Raw genomic sequence first — 24,921 nt, forward strand, 5'->3', positions numbered from 1 at the left:
CAGCTAGCAGGCAAAGTAGATTGCTTTTCTGACTTTCGTGACCAATCAAATTAATCGCTTACCTTTGATGATCTTCGTATATTTGCACTCACGAGACTCCCAGTTACACAATAAATGTTTGTTTTGTTCGAAAAAGATTCTCTTTATATCCAAAAACCTCCATTGGGTTGGCTCGTTTTGTTCAGAAATCCACAGGCTCATACGGTCACGACGGGCAGATGAAAATTCCAAATAGTATCCGTAAAGTTCGTAGAAACATGTCAAATATTTGTTTATAATCAATCCTCAGGTTGTTTATACAATAAATAATCGATAATATTTCAACCGGACGGTAGCATTTTCAATAGAAGAGAGAAAGAAAAGGTCTCGCTCCAGGCGCACGCGCATGCATAAATCTGAGGACATCTGGCTATCCACTGACATGATGTGATCATTCTCGCTCATTTTTCAGAATAAAAGCCTGAAACTACGTCTAAAGACTGTTCACACCTTGTGGAAGCCATAGGGAAAGGAATCTGGTTGATATCCCTTTAAATGGAGGATTGCAATGGAAGAGTAGTTTCAGAAAAACAGCACTTCCTGGATGGATTTTCCTCAGGTTTTCTCCTGCAATATCAGTTCTGTTATACACACAGACAATTTTTTGACAGTTTTGGAAACTTTAGATTGTTTTCTATCCTAATCTGCCAATTATATGCATATTATAGCTTCTGGGCCCGAGAAATAGGCAGTTTACTTTGGGCACGTTTTTCATCCAAACATCAAAATACTGCCCCCTAGCTTAAAGAGGTTTTAACATCCATTGCAAATGATAATATATTAAAACTATAGTTTCTCAAAGTAAGCTATTGGAAGAAAGATTTTATCAAACTCCCCCTCCATAATCACCAATCCTCAGTGTGAAAAAGCAATGCTGCATTGGCCTACAGGCTACGAGTTAACATATTTAGCCGCCAACAGATCACAATGTGTCCATACGGTAGAGGCTGATGATCTCGCATTAGTTGACTTTTAACTTCTTGATTTGTATCATTTTAAGTCAGATTTGTATGACTAAACACGTGACAATGACTTTGAGAAACTAAAACGTTATTAATGAAATGAAGGTGTTCCACGAAAATGCGTAAATTAAAATCAGAACGGGCAAGCAGAACTGTAGAAATTGTAGGATAAATTGTAGCCTAAGCTTAATCAAACTCGAAACTCACTGCGCCGCCTATGAAGTCTTTATAAAATAATTGCCTCCACGTTTTCATGGTCGGATTTTCCCTATAGGCTACTTTGAATAAAGGTAAAACATGCCTCATAAATAAAACATTCAGGTTTCAAACAATTAAGTATGTTTTCAAAATGCATACTGCCCCCAGCTCTCATTGAAAAGTGGTGGGTGATGCGCTGTCAGCTTGTTGCCTGCACTGAAATGGTAAATAGGAGGCAATAACAATACTAGGTTTTTTTTATCATGCGTTTGCATTTAGAATTGTTGCGCAATGAATGAGGTTATAAAAGCGCACGTTTTACTCCAGCAGCAACCAGTTTAGGAGCTGCAGGAGAAATCTTGCTCAAAACAGGCTCTGTATGCTGTGCGCTGATAGTTGTGCGCAATTTAATTCCACTACATTATGCAAATTAACCTTTAGACCAATAAGCATGATGGTCAAATGTATTTCAATGCACTGGTATTTCCAGCAATAAATATAAAATGCATTATTTTCCAATAGGATTTTTTGGGGAAGTTAACAGTAAGTTTTATCAGCTTTTCTAACCCTGGTGTGTGTGATGGTGGGAGTGATGTGTAAATGTGTGCAGATGCTGAGAAGTTTGTGTCTTGTGTTAAGCAATGTGTTCGTTGTGTGGCGTGTGTGTGTGTGTGCGCATGCAGGTGGCAAGGGCACAAGGTTGGAGGTATTATTTGTCTCTCTAGGCTTAATCAGTTGGGCTACTAAAAATACAACATACCTGTGATATATACAGCCAAAATGTTACTAATTAGTAACTCTGCTTTTTTGTTCACGAAAATCCCAGTTATATCTACTCTGTTACCCCTCCTGGTGTGTGTATTTTACTTTTATTTGAATAATCTCCGTGTTCTACATCAGCCCTGAAAATATAACAACATGACCACTGTATCTTGAGATATTGGACAAAGTGTTGAATTTTGAACACCTCCCTCTGTAACAAGATTCTGGTCTTCCTGACAGGACACCCCCAGGCGGTGAGGGTAGGCAATAACACTTCCGCCACCCTGAACATCAACACAGGGGCCCTTCAGGATGTGTGCTTAGTCCCCCCCTGTACTCCCTGTTCCACGACTGTGTGGCCACGAATGACTCCAACACCATCATCAAGTTTGCAGATGACACGACGATGGTAGGACTGATCACCGACAACAATGAGACAGCCTATAAGAAGGAGGTCAGTGACCTGGCAGTGTGGTGCCAGGACAACAACCTTTCCCTCAATGTCAGCAAGACAAAGGAGCTGATCGTGGACTACAGGAAACAGAGAAACGAGCACGCCCCCATCCACATCGATGGGGCTGTACTGGAGCGGGTCAAGACCTTCAAGTTCCACGGTGACCACATCATTAAAAAATTAACATGGTCTACACACAGCCACACAATTGTGACGAGTGCACGACAGCACCTCTTCCCCCTCAGGAGGCTAAAAAAAGATTTAGCATGGGCCCTCAGATCCTCAAATAGTTCTACAGCTGCACCATTGAGTACATTTTGACTGGCTGCGTCATTGCTTGGAACAGCAACTGTAAGACACCCAATTACAAGGTGCTACAGAGGGTGGTGAATACAGCCCAGCTCATCACTGGGGCTGAGCTCCTTGCCATCCAGAACCTTTATACAAGGCAGTGTCTGGGGAAGGCCTCAAAGACTTCAGCCACAGATTGTTCTCTTTGCTACCGAACAGCAAGTGGTACCAGTGCACCAAGTCTGGTACCAACAGGAACCCTAAACAGCTTCTACCCCCAAGCCACAAGACTGCTAAATAGCTAATAAAATGGCTACCTGGACTACCTGCATTGACCCTTTTTAACTAACTCTTTTGCACTGACTATGCACACCCTGGACTCTACCCACACCCACTCTGCTGCTTCACATATGCTGCTGCTGCTACAACTCAAGTCTTCTCTATCCTGTTAGCTAGTCACTTTACCCCTACCTATATGTACATATCTACCTCAGTTACCTCGTACCCATGCACATCGACTCGGTACTGGTACTCCCTGTATATAGGACATGTTATTTTTACACATTATTCACTGTGTATTTCTTCCTTGTGTCACTATGTATATTTGTATTGTATCTTTAACTCTGCATTATTGGAAAAGGCCCGAAGGAAAGTATTTCCCTGTTGGTATATACCGGTGGTTAGGAAGCATGTAAGAAATACAATTTTATTTGGAATTTAAGACTCCAGACAGATGATTTGGTTTCTTATTGACATGGGAATCATTGACCTGTCCATTAACTTTTCTGCCTTTTCTGATCACTTGAAAAGAAGATATCTCATAGTAAGTCCTAGCTCTTGATCGTGACTCAATTCCATTACATTACACCTGAGTCATTGGAGGAAAGCCTCTTTGTATGGGGGAGTTTTATAAAGTGCCCCACCTGATTTTTTGGCACAATGACCTTGTCTTTCATATCAGCGAGAAATAAACCGAAACGTTAAATTGATACACAATTTTATAGGGTTAATGTTAGCGTTCCCAAACTGCCAGTGCTAATTAGCTATTTGAAATGCTCTGAACACCCGGGTGTAACGGAAGGCCGCCAGAAACGTGTGGTCGCTGAAAAATACTGTTGGCTGCAACTGGGACAAAGTATGTATTTTGCATTTGTGAAATTATTTTGATGTGATACGAAAGGCATTGCAAGTAAGAATCTATTCACTTTTTGATGGAGTATTTGGCTGTCAGTGTCTCCGAAAGGGACTAAGACCACCTTATCTTGACCTAAATAAGTCATATCCTCGTGAAAAAAGTGTTCTGTGTTCCTGAAAAGCTGCTATATAACACGGGATACAATACGAGAACAAAAGTTTAATTTCCAAACTTACCACGCTACCAACGCAATGTCCTCTCAGAATCCTTAGTTGCGGTCGAAGCTAACAGATAACAGGTCGTTCACACACTACCGACATCTTTAGTTTGGTGAGATGTCGCTTTTCACTATTTGGCGAGTAACAACAGTATATTGAAGCCATCACTAAACAACATTCTGGAAAGGTCATGTTGAAGAACTTTAAAAAACTATAACGTCATGTAATTTACCAGAGCAATTATGCATCATGCACATAACGTTACTAGTATGAAACTACCGTACCCAGAGTGCCTTTCTAGATAAGTTTTTGTTGTTCACCGTGTAGATTGTTTGCAGGAAAGTTGTTGACGTATTGCAATGTACATTTGACATATCTAGTAACAACGACTAGCTAGCAAGCTGTCTTCCACAGCAAAGTAAAACAGTATCTTACTGTTTTAGCTTGCACCGAGAGCCTTGGCATACTCAATGTGAAGACTATGATACGTAGCTAGCTAGATAAATAACCAGTTAAATAAATACTTACATGAAACGTCGACAATGTATGAATTTAATAGATAAATGTAGCATAATGTTGGATTTACAAGACAATGAACGCCATCTTTTGTTTAAACTACGAGAAAAACATCGTATACACTGATTGGTCAAGAGAGACAGTTTTGATGAAACAACAGGCCCATTGGTTACTTTCGTTCAAACCGCCAATTTTCGCCACTAGATGTCACGCCTTTCACACTTATGTTGCGCTCCTTTGTCACAGTTTAGTTGAGAACTTGGAACGCGAACAAATCTTCAGATGATAGGTGTAGAATAACAATACAGCTGATATTGATACACAATTACTAATTTAATGGTTTAACATATGACACTGAAAATGCCACAATAGGTCTACTGCCCCCCCTCCCCCTTCAGGGGTTGTTTTGAATATACCGCCGTTAAATTAATGTTGGAAAATCTAAGAACAACAAGTGTTATCTGACATATTACATAATGTAACTATACCACATTAGATTACCAAAGAGAATAAATGACTTGAGAAAGAAATTCTTATGTAATAGGGTCATTCATTTTTTGGGGTTCTCAGTAAGGTCCTTGTCTGTAGCAATGGGGACTTGTCACTGTGTGTCTCCAGTTTCACTTGTCTTTGTCAGCAGCAATGTCCTCTGTGTGCCCGTCTCAGGCGCCATATTAGAGTTCTGCCAATGGCCCATCCTTAAGTGCCCTTAGTGACCATACAAACCATTGGAGTTGAAAGGTAGTGACGTGCATGCCATTAAATGCAGGATGCTGAAACTCCATTTGACTGACACTCTTGAGGGTTACTGGCTACTTTTAGCTTATATTAGCTTGTGCCATACTATACTATTTTATTCTCAAAATGATACCATGTCATCATGATTATCACTAATCGGGTAATAACATCAGTCCTATCATGACTATGTTTTGAAAGTGGACCTCCCACACAAGTGAGGTGTCCTGTGAGGTCAGGTTTCCCTGGTTGTTGTTGTGCCTGGCTTAAAGGGGAATAGCCAGACAGGTTGGACGAGGTGCTGTCTCCCCGAACACCCCACGCCTCCAACCCAGCCTGTCTTTGTGTGGATGTTCTTTTCCCCAGAGCCCCCCTCTACAATGGCCCCCATTTTGCCTTACACAGGAGACTCTGTCTCGGCCGGAGAAGGGCCTGTGTCCAATTGGGACACAGTGATATCAGTAATAGAAAGATGCTACTCCAGCTGGCATGGATGGAGAGAAGGGATGGGTGGATGGAGGGCTAAAGAGATGAGAATCAAATCCCTGCTCTCTCCCAGTGAAAGGGCTATTGGAGCAGTTGATGACAGATGCCAGTTCCCTCCCAGACAGACCAAAGAGCTGCTGGTCTTTTCTCATGACTTCACCACACAGGGCACTATACTAGGCTAAGATAGAGCTAACTAAAGTTATTCTAAAAACCATTGATACTGAATTTCATTGTGATAAAGTTGGCCAATGCTTCTCATGTTAGAATATATTGATAATATTTTTCTACCTTGGTGCAAGGCCCCTGGATTCAGGGCTATGTTTACCACGTAGTAATGTTGGCTTTATAAAGGTTCGGCCTAATTGTGATGCAATTGTACATATGATAATAATCCATCTTGCCTTCTGGCATCAAACACTGTTCACAAGGTGGTGGATTTGCAGTGGAAGAATGTTCTATTAATGTATTTAAAAGCGGAGGTAGGCTGATTGAATAGCTAGAGACCTCCGAGCTAAAAGTCTATATCACTCAGTGATAACATCTTGGTAACTAATAGCGAGTACTTTGAGCAATGAAAGCGGCCGGAGAGCCGTACAGCTTGACATGATAGTGCTTTATATAGCCCCTTCAACACGACTGCCCATCGTTTTACTGTCACCAAGAGCCCCGGCCATTGGGAGTGTGATGTGGGGCTAATTAACCTATATGGCAGGCACACAGAGCATGGCTGACTGTACAGTAATGTACTACACACTCTGGCTCCCATAGTCTGTCAGTCTCCTCTCTTGAAAGGAATGTGTGTGTTGTTGGGTTGTTCCTTGTTTCATAGTATGTGAATGAAAGCCCCCAGCTGACCGGGGTGTGTGTGGATATGCTAATTTGGACCACCGAAGGGGCTGACATTCCCTTGGAGGTCATCCTCACTCTTTCAATTTTTTTCACAATTTCATCAAAAAAACCTGATTACATATTTTCTGGGTGCCTCAAAAACAGGTGGGAAACATATAAAGGGGAGGGCCAGGCAGGTACACATTGGGGAGGTCTCAGTGTATGGTTCCCCAGCTGCGGGCTAATTTTTCTTGGCCGGGGTGGTCACATGGCAGGCAGCAGCCTCCGTATGTTAATTACAGTTTTCCTCAATTGTTTACAAGCATTTCTTTGGAACAATTGTCAATTTTCAAAACAGAGTTCACAAGACACAGAACTCTGGGGCCTTGTGCAAAACAGTAAATGCGTTTTCAAAATGTAGTTGCCTTCTCAAAACATAAATACAAGTAGATTCATCAAAAGAACACTACTGCCTGCAAAAAGATTAACGCAATGTTTATTGACTCAAATAGGGAGCAGGCAAAAGACAAAGGCAGGCAGAGGTCCGTAATTCAGGGCAGAGTCAATAAGGCACAAAACCGCAGGCAGACTCAGGACAGGCAGAGGTTCACAAACGGGTCAGAGTCTGGCAGATACAGAACGACAGGCAGGTTCGGGGTCAGGGCAGGCAGAATGGTCACAACCGGGGAAACAGAACTTGAGCAAGCAAGAAGACAGACTGACAAGACAAACTGAGAACACAGCTATAAATACACTGGGGATAATGAGGAAGATGGGCGACACCTGGAGGGAGGTGGAGACAAGCTCAAAGACCGGTGAAACAGATCAGAGTGTGACAATTTCATGACACATTTCATGTTACTCTACAAATTTTGCCATGGAGCAGAGAAAAAATGTTCAGTTTTACAGCTGATTTCCTGCAATTCTACGCATTTTGCTATGACTAATGCCATGTTAATGATATCTGAGTGTATGATATCTGAGTGTATCTTGATATTGACTCAGAAATATAACACTCTTACTAGAACTTGTGAATTCAAAATAGACTTTAATACAAAGTAACAAAGACGAGCCCTTCCATGGTGAAGACTAAATTCTCATTTTACAGAGTCCTGCCTTTATAGGATTCTGTCTTTGCATAACGTATAGAGTCCCCTCCCTCTATATGAAAATAGCTTCCCTTGACCTTTCTCCATCTTTCAATCTCAGTTCTTGCTACTTAACGCCCACATCTGACAGCTGTATAGGTTAAAATGGTAGCAGGGCCCTGGTAGCAGGACCCTGGTCCTATATGTTCCATTCCTTATATAGCCATTCTGTCTCAGCTTCTTCAAAGTGGACAGCCTAGATGCTGCTAATAATGGAAATATAATCATAGTCATGAGTTTAGCTCTCACAGGGCCCTGCATGCCTGAGTGACTGTCAGCGACTGACATAACAAGAGAAAAATTGCACCTTTTGCATTCTACTATAACAGTAAGTTTAGACCCTGACTGAGTTCCTGGGACCCTAAGCGACCCTATGACTCTGTGAGCATCCATTACATGGAACCCAAACCGGCTGTGCTCGTACGCCATCGTGCATACATTTATTTTGTCCCCCACACCAAACGCCATCACGACACGCAGGTTAAAATATCAAAACGAACTACAATTACATTCATTTGGGGACAGGTCGAAAAAGCATTATTAAACCTTTATGGCAATTTAGCTAGCTAGCTTGCACTTGCTAGCTAAGTTGTCCTATTTAGCTAGCTTGCTGTGCTAGCTAATTTGTCCTAGGATATAAACATTGAGTTGTTATTTTACCTGAAATGCACAAGGTCCTCTACTCCGCCAATTAATCCACCCACAAAACGGTCAACCGAATCGTTTCTAGTCAACTCTCTTCCTTCCAGGCTTTTTCTTCTCTTGACTTTATATTGCAATTGGCAACCTTCATAAATTAGGTGCATTACCGCCACTGACCTCGCTCGTCTTTGTCACCCACGTGAGTATAACCAATGAGGAGATGGCACGTGGGTACCTGCTTCTATAAACCGATGAGGAGATGGGAGAGGCAGGACTTGCAGTGCGATCTGCGTCAGAAATAGAACGCATTTCTATTTTAGCCCGTGGCAACGCAGACACTCGAGCAGTGTGGCTGCAATAATTGAATAACACAGATTTCTAAATTTATTTTGCAACGCACGTGATGCGAGCGGTGTGGTCAGCCTGTTAGTATGGTGGCTCTTGCTGCCACAAACTGTCATTTACCTTACACAACTTGCCGACTGGCTTGTTCTATGTGTGTGTTCTGAATTGCTTAAATGTCTGGTTCTCTGCTAATTACCATGCAGGTTTTTTTATTTTTTGTTCTTTCCCCTGCAGAGTGTATCATGTTGGACTATTCACTATGTTGAGACATTAGCTTTGGAGTTCCTTAACGGGGTTACTCCATCATATGGTGCTGTTTTTACTGCTTGGATATTAAACGGCTAGGTAATATTGCAGTTGGCATAAATAAATGACATAAAAATCAAATCCATTAACTGGTTGCTGTTTTTTTATATGCCTGCTTTTACCACACGGGTCTTCCCTGTTTTTTGGTACTGGATAGTTTATCCTTCACCAGGTTCCTATACCTCCAAGCGGGTCATGACATAAGCTTTCCCAGGGCGTTGGACCCATGCTCATAGGCCTTGTTGGCTTGGCTGAGCTTATGGCTTCCCTTTGTGACAGGTTTGATGGTGGGATCCACATACCTCGTGTATGCACTGCCTGGGTTTGAGCCACGCAGGGAGGGCGGTGGAGTGCGCTACTGGATGCCTGTTTTGTGTGGTGTTCTCAGAACTCCTGACCCTAGTGCGATTGGAGACCATGCGTGAGTGGGTGGCCAGGCTCGGGCTCGGGCTCAGGCTGGAGACGAGCTCCTTCCATTAGGAGTGGTGCGCCAGCGAGCTGTTGGTCCCTGTACTGCGCCCAGTACCCCTCCCAGGAAGTGTGGCGGGAGCCAATGCAGGTAGAGCATAGCTGATGCCAGTCCTGGATGGGGGCAGGAGGCAAACTGCTGGGACCACTTTGGACGGAGGGTGCATGCCCTGCGTCAGAAGGTTGATAGCTTCGAAGGCGACGACAGCTGTTCCCTGTTGGCCAGTGATAGGATTATTCTGGGGGACAATGCTGGCACTGTTCTCCACTGTGAGCGGGGCTACCAGGCTGACCGTCCATCAGAAGCCGGCAGCTGGGCTTAATCGCCCACAGCGGCTTGAGAGGCTATGAGGAGCCTACTCAGTTGGGTAGCCACTTCACTGTACATCAAACTGGTGGACAGTGATGATTCTCCACCTGTCCCCATCTCTGCTGAGTTCTGCGAGGCCTTGCAGGAGAGGTTCGTAGGGACAGGGTTCATTCCACCTCCTCAGGCAGACAGACCGTTGCCACCCGCCTGACAGACCGTTGCCACCCGCCTGCACCCGAACGACAGGTGATGGGCTGAGGGACAACAGCGGGGAGGGGCACAGCGTGAGGTGGAGCCCTTCTCTGAGGCGGGCCCCGGCAGGACTCCTGACACACCCTTCCCTGGCCTTGGCTGCTTCTACCGGTCTCAAAGGGCAAAGTGGGAGGAGGGTGAAGAGTCCCCGTGGGTGTTGTCCACAATGTTCAAGGGGTACCAACTCCAATTCCAGTGTTGGCCCCCGTCCTTCAGGGGCCTTCGTGTCACCATGGTTGCTGACCCCCCAGAAAACTCCTCACTCTTGGACAAGGGTGCCATCCACAGTATTGAGATATCAGAATGGCTAGGTGGGTTCTACTCCACTTATTTTGTGGTCCCAAAAAGAGACAGAGGGTTTCGACCAATTGTGGACCTCTGCAACCTCAATGGGTACTTGAAGGTACTGAGGTTCCACATGCTGTCCCAAGCCAGTGTGTTGCAGGCCGTGTACAGGGACCAGTGTTTTGTGACGCTGGACCTAAGGGTGCGTACTTCCATGTTCCTGTTCATCCAGCTCAATGGACCCAGCTCATTGGCAGTACCTCTGATTCGCATTCGAAGGAACGGCTTACGAATTCATGGTTCTTGTCTTCGGTCTCTCCTTGGCACCCAGCACATTCACAAAGTGCAAGGACACTGTCCTGGCACTACTCACGTCCCGAGGATTGTTGATCCTCAATTACCTGGACGATTGGCCAATTTGTGCCACGACCAGGACCCAGGTCCCGTCAGACAGAGACATGCTCCTGACCCACATCGGCATGGAACTGGACTCAATCCTCATGAGAGCACGCTTGCCCACCAGACGGGTTCAGGCGATCTTATCTTGTCCCGACCACTGTCGGCAGGGGCGGATGGTAACCTCCCTGACATGCCAATGCCTGTTGGGATTGCTGATGGTGGCCTCGTTGCTAATTCCCCTGGGCCTGCTTTATCTCCAGCCTTTTCAACAGTGGTTCAACTCCCACCGGCTGCACCCGAAGCGTCACCGTCACCGCCAGCTGCGGGTGACCGTACAGTGCCTCAGGGCATTGTTGAAGTGGCGCTGTCGCTCCTCTCTCTCAGGCGGGGCGGAGATGCTGAGAGTTGGTCAGCACAGACTCCTCCCAGAACGGTTGGGGTGGTGTGACCAAGGACAGGTTGGCCAGCGTCTGTTGGCTACCCCCTTGGAGGGACAGGCTCATCAATACACTAGAGCTCTGAGCTGTACTGCGGGCCCTTCTGTCTTTCCTTCCACATCTGAAGGGAAAACATGTACTTGTGAGAATGGACAACACCACAGTGGTGGCTTACATCAACCATCAGGGTGGACTGAGGTCCCACCGCCTCCATCTTATGACACAGGAGCTCCTTCTCTGGGCTCAGGGATGTCTAGCGTCTCTACGCGCAGCGCATGTACATGGCATCCTGAATGTAGCAGCGGATATGCTCTCGAGGGCCCGCCACCTTGGGACTGGAGCCTACATCCCCAGTTGGTGCAGCACCTGTGGGACAAGTTCGGAAGAATGCACACTGCCCCCCTGTGGTACTCCATGTCGGAGCCACCAGGGCCTCTGGGATTGGATGCGCTGGCTCATGATTGACCAGGGCTGGACAGGACCAAGATGGTGGAGCATCGTCTACAGCTGGTGGCCCCATACTGGCCCAGACCACCCTGGTTCAGCCTTCTCCTGTCCCTGTTGTCTCAGGTCGGGGGGATTCTGTGGCATCCGAGACCACACTGCCTCAGTCTGTGGGCTTGGCCCCTGAATGGCACCAATGGTCCATGTTAGGACTACAGGAGGGTGTAATGTACACCATGCAGAGCACAAGGGCACCGGATACAACCATGGCATGCCAGTTGCACTGGCGATTGGTGCACTGGTATTGGCGGACCCCAGCCATGACACAGGTGTACAAGGGAGTAAATCTGTAAACCCTCACCTCTACCGTGGAGTGATAACAATATATTGGAGTGATACATATAGCTCACATAACCGTGGGTAAAATATGTAACCTTCGTTATATTCATCCAATGTGATGCCAACAATAGTGTACTCCTAGCCTGCCTGAGAACCCCTATATTCATTTTGTGGCACGCACAATGAGTGGTGTGTTTTCCATCAGTGAGGAGGGGGTGTGATCGCTAGCTAGTAGTTTAGCCCATGGCCAACACTTGGCTAATGGCTAGTGGAGTTCGCTAGCTTACAGCACCTTTGCAGACGCGATGGCCTAACGACCTGACCCAGCAGCAATGATGCAGCGGTTCTCAGGCAGAAATTTGGAGAGCAGACATGTAAAAAAGGAAGCGACAGAGCCCCGGGCCAAGACGAGAGTAAACCTCAGATTTACGTTCACACATGGGAAAAAACTTGAAGGGATTCATAACTGACCGAGAACTAGATTTTTTTCCTGCTGAAAAGGTAAGACATAGCAAGCTTGCTATGTATCTTTCTAGATATAAAGTGAAATGTTGCTATTTGGTTGTAAATAGATCTGAACAGTCTAGTTTTAGAACGTCTCATGTCATTGGCTGGAGTATTCGAGATTCAACATATCAACTTTAGTCAAAGTCTTGCGACGAGACAGGTCCATTTAGCCATTTAAAGAGCAGTGCGCTAACGTTCTGTGTTCAGCAAAGCAACTAACGTAAACTCACTCACTTTTGTACATCGCCTTGGTCCGTACATTTGACCTTATTTTAGCGCCCAAAAAACGTAATACTTCCAGATCAACTGTAATGTCAATACCATTGTAAAGCACAATTTCTCCCCTTTCCAACATAATTCATGCCGAGACCTCCACGCTGCCCGTTTCTGCATGATTGAAGAAGACAATGAGTTCCTTCAGGTCTTTTTAAAAATGGCGGGTGGGGAAGCGAAACTAATGCGTGGTAGTGGGAAGGAGAGGAGATGTGTGGGAAAACGCCTTTTTTCCACTCGATCTGTCCAACTTATCACCTTATCGCCTCTAAAATGTAAATAAAACACTATAAAGAGTTTATATAATGTGTCATTACATACCTATTTGAAGGTTTGTGTCGAATATGAATTGGTGTTTTAGGGTGGTGCTAAAGTGATCTTCAGAAGTAAACGATGGCTTTGAGAGTGACGATCGCTTACAGTGATGATGCAAAAAATGACTAGGTATCCCCCCTTACCCCGTCACTGTCCATTTCTTGTTTTTAAACGATGAGAGTGCTACACCTGGTGCTACACCTGGTGGAGAGAGATTGTAAGACAGAAATAGTTGCTTTATGCGTGCTGTACGTTACGGCATGACACGTCACGATGTAACGGAGGGTCAGTTTTTTTCCATTTTTCTCCATTACTATAGAGCCATTACCATGTCGATCATCGCTTGAATAGAAACGTAGTTCACACCCCAGATGTTGAAGTCAACACAGTCACTACAGTCCCATTAGTTTTCTTTGCAGCCTCGTTTGAATGTCACGGTTGCGCACATTTGTACGGAATGGGGTGAGTTTACGTTAACTAGCTAGCCAAAGAGTGCTAGCTAGCTATTTTGCTGTACACAGTTAGCCTGGTTTGCTGACATTTCTGACAAGTCTAAAACTGTACCCTATTTCTGGTATATGTATTTCATGACACTCGTTTTCCACAACAAGTGGCAACTTTGTTTTAAAATTTCATCATGAAATTAAGCAACACCGTTACCATGGAAACATTCAACTGCACATGTCATGTTCTTGATCTGAATGCCCTGTCTTTAGTCAGCTGTTGTACAACACAACATTCTAAAACTAGCTAGTTTTATCTCTAATCTAGGTCAGTAAATTTTCAACTCCTGTGCTCGGGGGCTTGATTGGTGACACACCCCAGCCCCAGCTAACACATTTTGAAAGAGGTGGGCCTACAACCAAACATATACATCTTATAAATAAGGGACGTTTGTGTGTTTAACAATAATCTTGTCTGAGAAACAATCTGTCCATTTTTTTAAATCTCACTTATAGTCATCATTATCAGTGAATTTACTGATGAAAGTTTTGCAAAAGGTGGTTTAAGATATGCAAGAGGTACTGAGGGAAGACAATCATCAGATGTTCTGCTAATGTATTTGACCATTGCTATAGATACTTTTCAACACAGATCCAAAAATTGCTTGGAAAAAACTGTAATGGGTTTTATTCACAGGGACCATGGCGTGGGTGTCAAGGGAGAGGCCGGGGCAGTGGTGACACACTCACCCTAGGGGCTCAGACTGCTGCTAATAGACCTATTTGAATTCAAGCCTTTCCAGCCACAGGGGGTACAGCTGGGAACATGCTGGAATCTGAAGAAAATGACACTTTTCAAATGTTATTCTGGTCGAGTTTCTTTACTTAACCAAATAGCCAAATATTAAGAACACATTCAATCTTTTTTTCTTGTAATATTCTGCCATGTTTTGTTCCCAGCACCATCAAACTTCTATATGCGTAAGGGGAATGAGTAGAATAGACCAAAAGCAGACTTTGCTATGTTTCATAGGTGTCAATTGAAACAGGCACCAGCTGCCCAGGGGCCCCTCACTGACTGAATTGTGATGCACAAGTGTTAAAAACAGCTGTATATGGCCTATATATTTCATAATTAACAGCATTTTGAAACGCACCCCCAAACTGCTAAAGTTGCCCCTGGAATAGACATTGCAAGTTCAAACAAACATTTATCATTCGAGTTAACCAAAGTATATTTGTAACCCTTACGATTACTCTTGATACATTAACCTGAATAAGTCCTTTAGGTCCAAGCTTTTCAGAGTGGCATGTGTATGACATATCTGAAATTAAAGTGACCCTTAACTCATTAGTCTCAGTTACAAAAGAGCTTATCTTCTCCCATGTCGTGCACGTGCACCCTTACCATGCTGCAACACAAATCCATGTTACAACATTGCTTGAACTTTGAAGGAGCATGACAGCTATTACTAACATTTTGTGATGATAGCCATTTTGAATCTGTGTGTGCTACCTATCATGCACAGAACCTCACTGACTATGTCTTGCAATTACCATCATAGAGGGCTGTTTTCATGTGATACCGTATGTTTCCATTATTACTATCCACCAGTAATCCAACATATGGCAACTTCACCCATACATGTGACACTGACATCCCAAAACCCCCCAAAGCCTCTCACCAACACAACCAAACCCCATTACATAACTCCATGAGCTGATTCTTCTCCAGACCCGGTGATCCCAGTGTCACTCGCTCACTGAGCTCACCACAACCCAGGCCAGCTACGCTAATCCTACATCTGTCACTCATCTGTCACTCACCGTACCTTCTCCGCCGTGCAATCTGGTTTCTGAGCCGGTCACGGGTGCACCTCAGCCACGCTCAAGGTACTAAACGATATCATAACCACCATCGATAAAAGACAGTACTGTGCAGCCGTCTTCATCGACCTTGCCAAGGCTTTCGACTCGGTCAATCACCATATTCTTATCGGCAGACTCAGTAGCCTCGGTTTTTCGGATGACTGCCTTGCCTGGTTCACCAATTACTTTGCAGACAGAGTTCAGTGTGTCAAATCGGAGGGCATGCTGTCCGGTCCTCTGGCAGTCTCTATGGGGGTGCCACAGGGTTCAATCCTTGGGCCGACTCTTTTCTCTGTATATATCAATGATGTTGCTCTTGCTGCGGGCGATTCCCTGATCAACCTCTATGCAGATGACACCATTCTATATACTTCCGGCCCGTCCTTGGACACTGTGCTATCTAACCTCCAAACGAGCTTCAATGCCATACAACACTCCTTCCGTGGCCTCCAACTGCTCTTAAACGCTAGTAAAACCAAATGCATGCTTTTCAACCGTTCGCTGCCTGCACCCGCACGCCTGACCAGCATCACCTCCCTGGATAGTTCCAACCTTGAATATGTGGACATCAATAAGTACCTAGGTGTCTGGCTAGACTGTAAACTCTCCTTCCAGACTCATGTCAAACATCTCCAATCGAAAATCAAATCAAGAGTCGGCTTTCTATTCCGCAACAAAGCCTCCTTCACTCACGCCGCCAAACTTACCTAGTAAAACTGACTATCCTACCGATCCTCGACTTCGGCGATGTCATCTACAAAATTGCTTCCAACACTCTACTCAGCAAACTGGATGCAGTTTATCACAGTGCCATCCGTACATAGCTTGACATAGCTTGCCTAACTAGGAGCGAATGTCTCAACTCGGCTGTCACGTTAACCCCACTGCCATAAGTGGAGGCTCCTCAGAGGAGGAATGGGAGGACCATCCTACTTAGTGAATTTTAGAAAAATACCAAATTTATAAAACAGATAAAACTATACTAAATATATTCACATGTTACCAAATACCTAATTAAAACTGTTTTGTGATTGTCTATAGTAGTCTCAACAGCACCCTCTAGGGTATTACCGTGGCGTCATAAGGTGAATGCACCAATCTGTAAGTCGCTCTGGATAAGAGCGTCTGCTAAATGACTTAAATGTAAATGTAATGTAAATGTGTAACCGGAGGACAGCTATTTTCCATTCTCTGGCTACATTGATTTCATAAGAAAACCTCACCCACTTTTCATAGACCATAGTAATTACGTCGACTTTTGGAGGACGTCCTCCAACCAATCAAAGCTTTTGCAGTATGAGCTGACATGTTGTCCATCCGATCAAAGAATCAGAGAATGAACCTAGTACTACACATGTGTGATTTAGAAACTTGGTGAGTTGATGACATTGTTGGATAGATTGAGATAGTAATATGGATAGTTGAGGAATTTAGGATATTATTCTATTCAAATTTGTTTGTTCAAACTACAGGAGATGGAGGAGGTAGATTTATATATATTTGTCTTGGTTTTAGAGCTTTATTTAAAATGAAATCAATTTATTTAAATTTGTCTTGCTAATTTTAGTATCTAGCAGACTGTAGCTTTCTCTGTCAGAATAGCTAGCTAACACTAATGACAATATAGTGGAATTTTGTTGAGGAACTCCTCACATAGTCTACATCAGATTCAAGCTTCTGGGAAAAAGATGCATTAATCATGTACTGGAAGAAGGTCTGCGTATTCAAACTGCGCAACACAACGGCAAGGTAAGAAGAAACAGGGATGTCTCAAGCAGCTCATCAACACTACTGCATTTTCGGGCATGTAAGAGTTGGCTTTTACGGGAGGGAAAGTTAAGCTAACACTTGGCTACTACAAGGAGCTTGCAGAGGTAATTATACTTTACCATGCTTTACTTGCTGAGCATATGGAAGTTTCTACTGTCTTCTCTGGGATGTCGAAATCAATTCAGAATGATTTGATGGCTTCCGTTGCATCATCCATTAAAAGTGAGATTAAAAGAGAGGTTGAATCAGTGATTCTTTTTCACATCGCAAATGGAAGATACAACAAACATCAGCTGTCGCTCGCAGTTGTCAGTCATCATCGGTTATGTGGATGATCAGGGCTTTATTCAGGAACGTATCTCGGGAAGTCTATTTGACCTTGTGAATTTTTAGATGTCTGAGTTTTAATTTTATGGAGGAATTTGTTGCCCAAATGGCAGATGGCTCTGTTGTAATAGCATGTGTCTGCTATGTTTATTTTAAGGTGATTTTAATCCTTGCTTGAACTAACTGTATTGTTGTTGTTTTTTCCTTCCCAGGAAAATTCTGTCCTGCCCTTAGTTGAAGAGTCGAGCTCTTCTCCTGCACCATTCATCGATGATGAGCCTGTCCTGCACTGAAGCCTCTGAACACCTCAACTCATGCCTCAATACCTCATTCAATCACTGCTGTGATCCCTTTCCAACCCTGTGCAGTAGCCCTCTCATTTCCATTCCCCATAGTATTTTTACAATTCATGTTATAGGTTCATCTTTTACTGCAGTGGGCTAAATCAGTGTTTCTTGGTAGTCTTAAACAAATCTACTTTGAAACAAAAGTATACACTTCACACATGGACATTTGACATGATTTTCAGAGTTACATTTTTTTAAATGTTGATTTAATTATGAAATTACAAATATGAATAACATTCCACTCATGAGGCTGCAGGAAAGGGTTCTACAATAATTTGTCTTCGATGATTTTTGAAACAACCTTTGTCGTGTCCGTTTGGTCCGCGCCTATACTGTGGGTCTTCCATCCTCCTAAATGTTTCACGTCACCAGCCTCCACTCTTTAAATATATATATTTTTTCACCTTTATTTAACCAGGTAGGCCAGTTGTGGTCAAGTTCTAATTTACAACTGCGACCTGGCCAAGATAAAGCAAAGCAGTGTGACAAAAACAACAGAGTTACACATGGGATAAACAATCGTACAGTCAGTAACACAATAGAAAAATCTGTATACAGTGTGTGTAAATAAGTGTGAGCAAATAAGGAGGTAAGGCAATAAATAGGCCAATAGTGCCGAAATAATTACAATTTAGCAATTTACACAGGAGTGATAGATGTGTAAGTAGAAATACTGGTGTGCAGAAGAGCAGAAAAACAAATATGGGGATGAGGTAGGTAGTTGGTTGGTTGGATGGGCTATTTACAGATGGGCTGTGTACAGCTGCAGTGATCGGTAAGCTGCTCTGACAGCTGACGCTTAAACTTAGTGAGGGAGATATAAGTCACCAGCTTCAGTGATTTTTGCAGTTTGTTCCAGTCATCGGCAGCAGAGAAGTGGAAGAAAAGGCAGCCAAATGAGGTGTTGGCTTTGGGGATGACCAGTGAAATATTGGGGATGGAAATGTCAGAGTTTTTGATGGCCTTCCTAAGCCAGGATTCTGACACGGCTAGCACATCAGGATTGGCGGAGTGTGTTAATGCAGTGAATAAAGCAAATTTAGGGAGAGGCTTCTGATGTTAACATGCAAGAACCCAAGGCTTTTACAGTTGCAGAAGTTAACAAAATGAGAGCGCCTGGGGGGACACAGGGCCTGGGTTAATCTCTACATCACCAGAGGAACAGAGGAGGAGTAGGATGAGGGTACGGCTAAAGGCTATAAGAACTGATCGTCTCGTGCGTTGGGAACAGAGAATAAAAGGAGCAGATATCTGGGCGTGGTAGGATAGATTCAGGGCATAGTGTACAGACAAGGGTATGGTAGGGTGCGAGTACAGTGGGGGTAAACCTAGGCATTGAGTGATGATGAGAGAGGTTGCATCTCTGGGTGCGGTCTCCGCATGTGTGGGGAGTGGGACAAAGTAGCTATCTGAGGCATGTTGAGCAAGACTAGGGGCTCTGCAGTAAAATAAAACAATGAGAGCTGCCCTAAACAACAGTATACAAGGCATATTGACATTAGAGAAAGGCATAAGCAATCACAGGTGTTGATTGGGAGAGCTAAGACAACAACGGGTAAGACGACAACGGGTAAACAGCTAGGACAACAACGGGTATATGGCAATGAATGGGTAGAGAGGGTCAGTTAGCTACACACAGGGCCTGAGTTTGAGGCTGGGGTAGACAGATAAACAAAATGAAGTACCGTGTTAATGGACAGTACAGCAGGCATCGGCTGTGTAGCCGAGTGACCATAGGGTCCAATGAGCAGCACTAGATGAAACTGGGAACCGTTCGGTAGTCGATTACATTGAGCGAGCGGGAGTCACTGCGTTCAGGGAGCTAGCAGGCCGGAGCTAGCAGATGGATCATCACCAAACATCCATGACGCAGAGCCCGGTTGAGAACACATCGGCCGAGTTATATCAGCAGACCAGTCGTGATGGATCGGCGGGCTCCGTGTCGACAAAGGGTCCAGGCCAATTGACAAGAGAAGTGTTGTAGTTGGTGTACTTCATTTGGTAGCTGGGAAATTGGCCTAGCTCGGGGCTAACTGGTGCATGCTTCTGGACAAGGTTGTTAGCCACAATAGCTCCTCGGTAGCAACCAGCTAACTTTAGAATATCCCGTGTAATGGTCCAGAGCTTGTGGCAGAAATCCGGTGATGTAGTGGAAAAAAGCAGTCCGATATGCTAAGGGCTGGTATCGCTCTTTGCAGACTGGCAGGTATTATCCGGGCTATCCAGGCTAAAGCAGCAGGAGTCTGAGCTAAAGGTAAAGACCGCTAGCAGAGGCTAATAATGACTAAATAGCTAGTAGCTAATTAGCTGGCTAGCTTCTGATGGAGGTTCCAGTTATAAGGTCTAAAAGAAATAGCTGTGTCACGCCCTGACCTTAGAGATCCTTATTATACTCTATGTTCGGTTAGGTCAGAGTGTGACTCGGGTGGGAAAGTATGTTTTCTATTTCTTTTCCTTTTTTTCGCCTGACAGAACTGTTCGCTGTCATTTTCATGTTTGTTATTTTGTTTGAGTGTTTTTGAATATTAAAATCATGAACACTTTCCACGCTGCGTCTTGGTTCACTTTTCATTCAACAAACGAGAGCCGTTACAAGCTGATCCGTACCACACTGGGTGAGGCAGGTTGCAGGAATGTATAGTTATTTTGAAAATGGAAAATAAACATTGAAATTTATACAAAAGAAATACGAAAAAGACAATACTTAACGATAACAAACAGGTCTTTTTGCTGCGCCATCTTGGAAGTTATACCCTACACAGGATTATTTTACCACAAGTGGTGTAAAACTGCATGTGCTGTGTCAACAACATAATATCATAAGAATATATCAAAAGTACTTTTAAGGCTGGTTTCAAAGCAACAGAACTTAGGTCCACCTGCGTAACCCTGGTTCTATGAGAACATGACTGAGATGTCATTTGCTGTAGCGGATCAGTAACTTGAAGAATCAATCACACAACACCTGTTGTGAGCCCCTAACCTCCTTATCTGCATTTGTATTTATTAGCGATACCCATTCACTTCCTGTAGTCCAAACACATTAAGGCACTTACATTACACATAAAACAAAATATACAACATTACTTCATATAACATTATTACACCACTACATATCTACAATACAAAATGTATAATATCACCATACGACAATATTACAATGTACGTGTGTGCTAACGTTTGTGTGCGTATGCGTTTCTGTACCTGTGTATGTGTCTCTTCACAGTCTCCTCTGTTCCATAATGTGAATTTTTATCTGTTTTTAAAAATCTGATTCTACTGCTTGCATCAGTTACCCGATGTGGAATAGAGTTTTGTTTAGTCATGGCTCTTATGTAGTACTGTGCGCCTTCCATAGTATGCTCTGGACTTTGTGGGGTATGCATGGGTGTCTGAGCCGTGTGCTAGTAGTTTATACAAACAGCTTGGTGCATTCAGAAGGCAGAGCAGTGCTTTATTATGGACAGACTTCCCCCCCATCTTAGCTACTGCTGTATCAGCATGTTTTGACCATGACAGTTTCCAATCCAGGGTTACTCAGAGCAGTTTAGTCACCTCAACTTGCTAAATTTCCACATTATTCATTACAAGTTTTAGTTGAGGTTTAGGGTATAGTGAATGATTTATCCTAAATACAATCCTTTTAGTTTTTCAAATATTTAGGAATAACTTATTCCATGCCACTACCCTGAAACTAACAGCAGCTCTTTATCTTCTTGGTGACAGGGGACAGTATTTTCACGTCCGGATGAAATGCATGCCCAAATTCAACTGCCTGCTACTCATCCCCAGAAGATAAGATATGCATATTATTATTAGATTTGGATGGAAAACACTCTGAAGTTTCTAAAACTGTTTGAATCATGTCTGTGAGTATAACAGAACTTATTTAGCAGGCGAAACCCCGAGGACAAACCATTCAGATATTTTGTTTTGAGGTCACTCTCTTTTCAATGGTTTTCATTGGGAATCCAGATTTCTAAGGGACCTTGTTGCAGTTCTTATCGCTTCCACTGGATGTCAACAGTCTTTAGAAATTGTTTGAGGTTATTCCTTTGTGCAATGAAGAAGTACCGCCATCTTGAACGAGGGTCACTTGAAGTGTACTGTTAGATAGACGCGCGTGACCAGAAGGCATGCTTCAGTTTGTTTTCTTCATGTATTGAACACAGATCATCCCGTCTTAAATTTTATCAATTACTCATTTAAAAAATACCTAAAGTTGTATTTCAAAAGTAGTTTGAAATGTTTTGGCAAAGTTTACAGGTAACTTTTGAGATATTTTGTAGTCACATTGAGCAAGTGTTTTTCTGGATCAAACGCGCCAAATAAATGGACATTTTGGATATATATCGACAGAATTAATCGAACAAAAGGACCATTTGTGATGTTTATGGGACATATTGGAGTGCCAACAAAAGAAGCTCGTCAAAGGTAAGGCATGAATTATATTTTTATTTCTGCGTTTTTGTGTCGCGCCTGCAGGGTTGAAATATGGTTTCTCTCTTTGTTTATGAAGGTGCTATCCTCAGATAATAGCATTGTTTGCTTTTGCCGAAAAAGCCTTTTTGAAATCTGACATGTTGGCTGGATTCACAACAAGGGTAGCTTTAATTTGCTATCTTGCATGTGTGATTTAATGAAAGTTTGATTTTTATAGTAATTTGGCACTCTGCATTTTTCCTGGCGTCCCACATATCCCAGGGGGGTTAAGTGTTTCAGTCATTTCAGTCGCTGTAGTAGCTGATGTGTATAGTGTTGAGTCATCCGCATACGTAAAGCCAGTGAGTGGCATGCCGTTAGTAAAGACTGAAAAAAGTGAGGGGCCTCGACAGCTGCCCTGGGGAATTCCTGATTCTTGAAAATAAAAGAGAGCCGCACACTCTAGGAGCATCTGAGCTCCTAGAGTGTGCGGCTCTCTTTTATTTTCAAGTTTTCTACTCCGCTAGCCAGCACCTCGTCTTAATAGGTGTGCGTTTCTTTTCTTCTAGAATTCCTGATTCTAACTGGATTATGTTGAAGAGGCTTCCATTAAAGAACACCCTCTGTGTTCTGTTTGGTAACCTTTAATCCACAATATAGCCATAACACACACGTTTTTCCAGGAGCAGACTATGATCGATAATGTCAAAAACCACACTGAAATCTAACAAAACAGCCCCCACAATCTTTTTATCATATATTTCTCTCAGCCAATCCTCAATCATTTGCTTGTTGAATGTCCTTCCTTATAGGTGTGCTGAAAGTCTGTTGTCAATTTGTTTACTATAAAATAGCATTGTATACTGGTCAAATAATTTTCTCAAAAAGTTGACTAAGGGTTGATAACAGGCTGATTTGGCGGCTTCTTGAGCCGGTAAAGGGGGCTTTACTATTCTTAGGTAGTGGAATTACTTTTGCATCCGTCCATGCCAGAGGGCACACACTTTCTAGTAGGCTTAAATATATGGCAAATAGGAGTGGCAAATATCATCCTCTATTATCCTCAGCAATTTTCCTTCCAAGTTGTCAGACCCCGGTGGCTTGTCATTGTTGATGGACAACAATATTTGTTTCACCTCTTCCACACTCACTTTACAGAATTCAAAACGGCAATGCTTGTCTTTCATAATTTGGTCAGATATACTTGGATGTGTAGCGTCAGCGTTTGTTGCTGGCATGTCATGCCTAAGTTTGCAAATCTTGCAAGTGAAAAGACCATTAAAGTTGTTGGCAATATCAGAGGGCTTTGTGATGAATGACCAGTCTGATTCAATGACTGAGGGAGCTGAGTTTGCCTTTTTGTCCAAAATGTAATTTAAGATACTCCAAAGCTCCAAATATTTTTAGCGTTTCTTTGCTTCATAGTATTGTCAAATGATTTCTCAATTTGCAGTATGTTTGCCAGTTGGTTGTGCTGCCAGATGTATTTGCCATACCTTTTGCCTTATCCCTCTCAACCACACAATTTTTAAATTCCTCATCAATCCAAGGGGATTTAACCGTTTTTACAGTCGTTTTCGTAATGGGTGCATGCTTATTAGTAACTGGAATAAGCTATTTCATAAATGTGTCAAGTGCTGCGTCTGGTTGCTCTTCACACCACAGACCAGCAAATATTATTTACATAATCAACATAAGAATCCCTACAAAACTGATTGTATGACTTCTTACACACTATATTAGACCCAGCCTTTGGAACATTAGTTTTCATAGATATGGCTACTATATTGTGATCACTACATCCGATGGATTTGGATACTGCTTTAAAGCTAATTTCTGCAGCATTAGGAAAGATGTGATTAATACATTGATTTCATTCCTGTGCTGTTTGTAACTACCCTGGTAGATTGACTAATCTCCCAGAAAATCTACCTCTCTGTTGATGTCAGATACATTATCAAGAATTTCACAGATATTAACCAGATACTGATTGTTAGCACTTGGTAGTCTATAGCAGCTTCCAACAAAAATGGGCTTTAGGTGAAGCAGATGAACCTGTAGCTATATTACTTGTGTTTCACATGAGATCCTCTCTAAGCTACAGGAAGGTGATTCTGAATATAGACGGCAACACCACCACCATTGGCATTTCTGTCTTTTCTGTAGATGTTATAACCATGTGCTGCTACCACTGTATCATCAAAGGTATTATCAGAGATAGTCAGAATATGTTACTAGTAAGTTATTGACTTCATGTTTCAAAAGGCTACATATGTTAATGTAGGCTATTTTTATCACTTTTCTGGCATGTTTGATTGTTTTTTTATTGCTTTACTGGGAAGCGTATCAGAAGTAGACATGCTCATGTTATTTATATTTGAGCTGAAAGTACATGGTGAGCTGCATATAGTGGACTTCCTACTAGGGCACACTGTCTCAGTGCTAACAGTAAAACTTTGGTTCATAGGCACATGATTACTGCATACAATAGCTGTAGGATCAACAGAGGCAGTTACGGGGACATAAATTAAGTTATTTACATTGTGTCTGCCAACAACCCTTGGATAATTTACATTTGCTGCAGCATTATGACAACTCAGTGACACAATGGTAGGAATTAACTGACCTGGTCTTGGGTCATTGATA

The sequence above is a fragment of the Oncorhynchus gorbuscha genome, linkage group LG11, assembly GCF_021184085.1.
Source record: "Oncorhynchus gorbuscha isolate QuinsamMale2020 ecotype Even-year linkage group LG11, OgorEven_v1.0, whole genome shotgun sequence".
Lineage (NCBI taxonomy): Eukaryota > Metazoa > Chordata > Actinopteri > Salmoniformes > Salmonidae > Oncorhynchus > Oncorhynchus gorbuscha.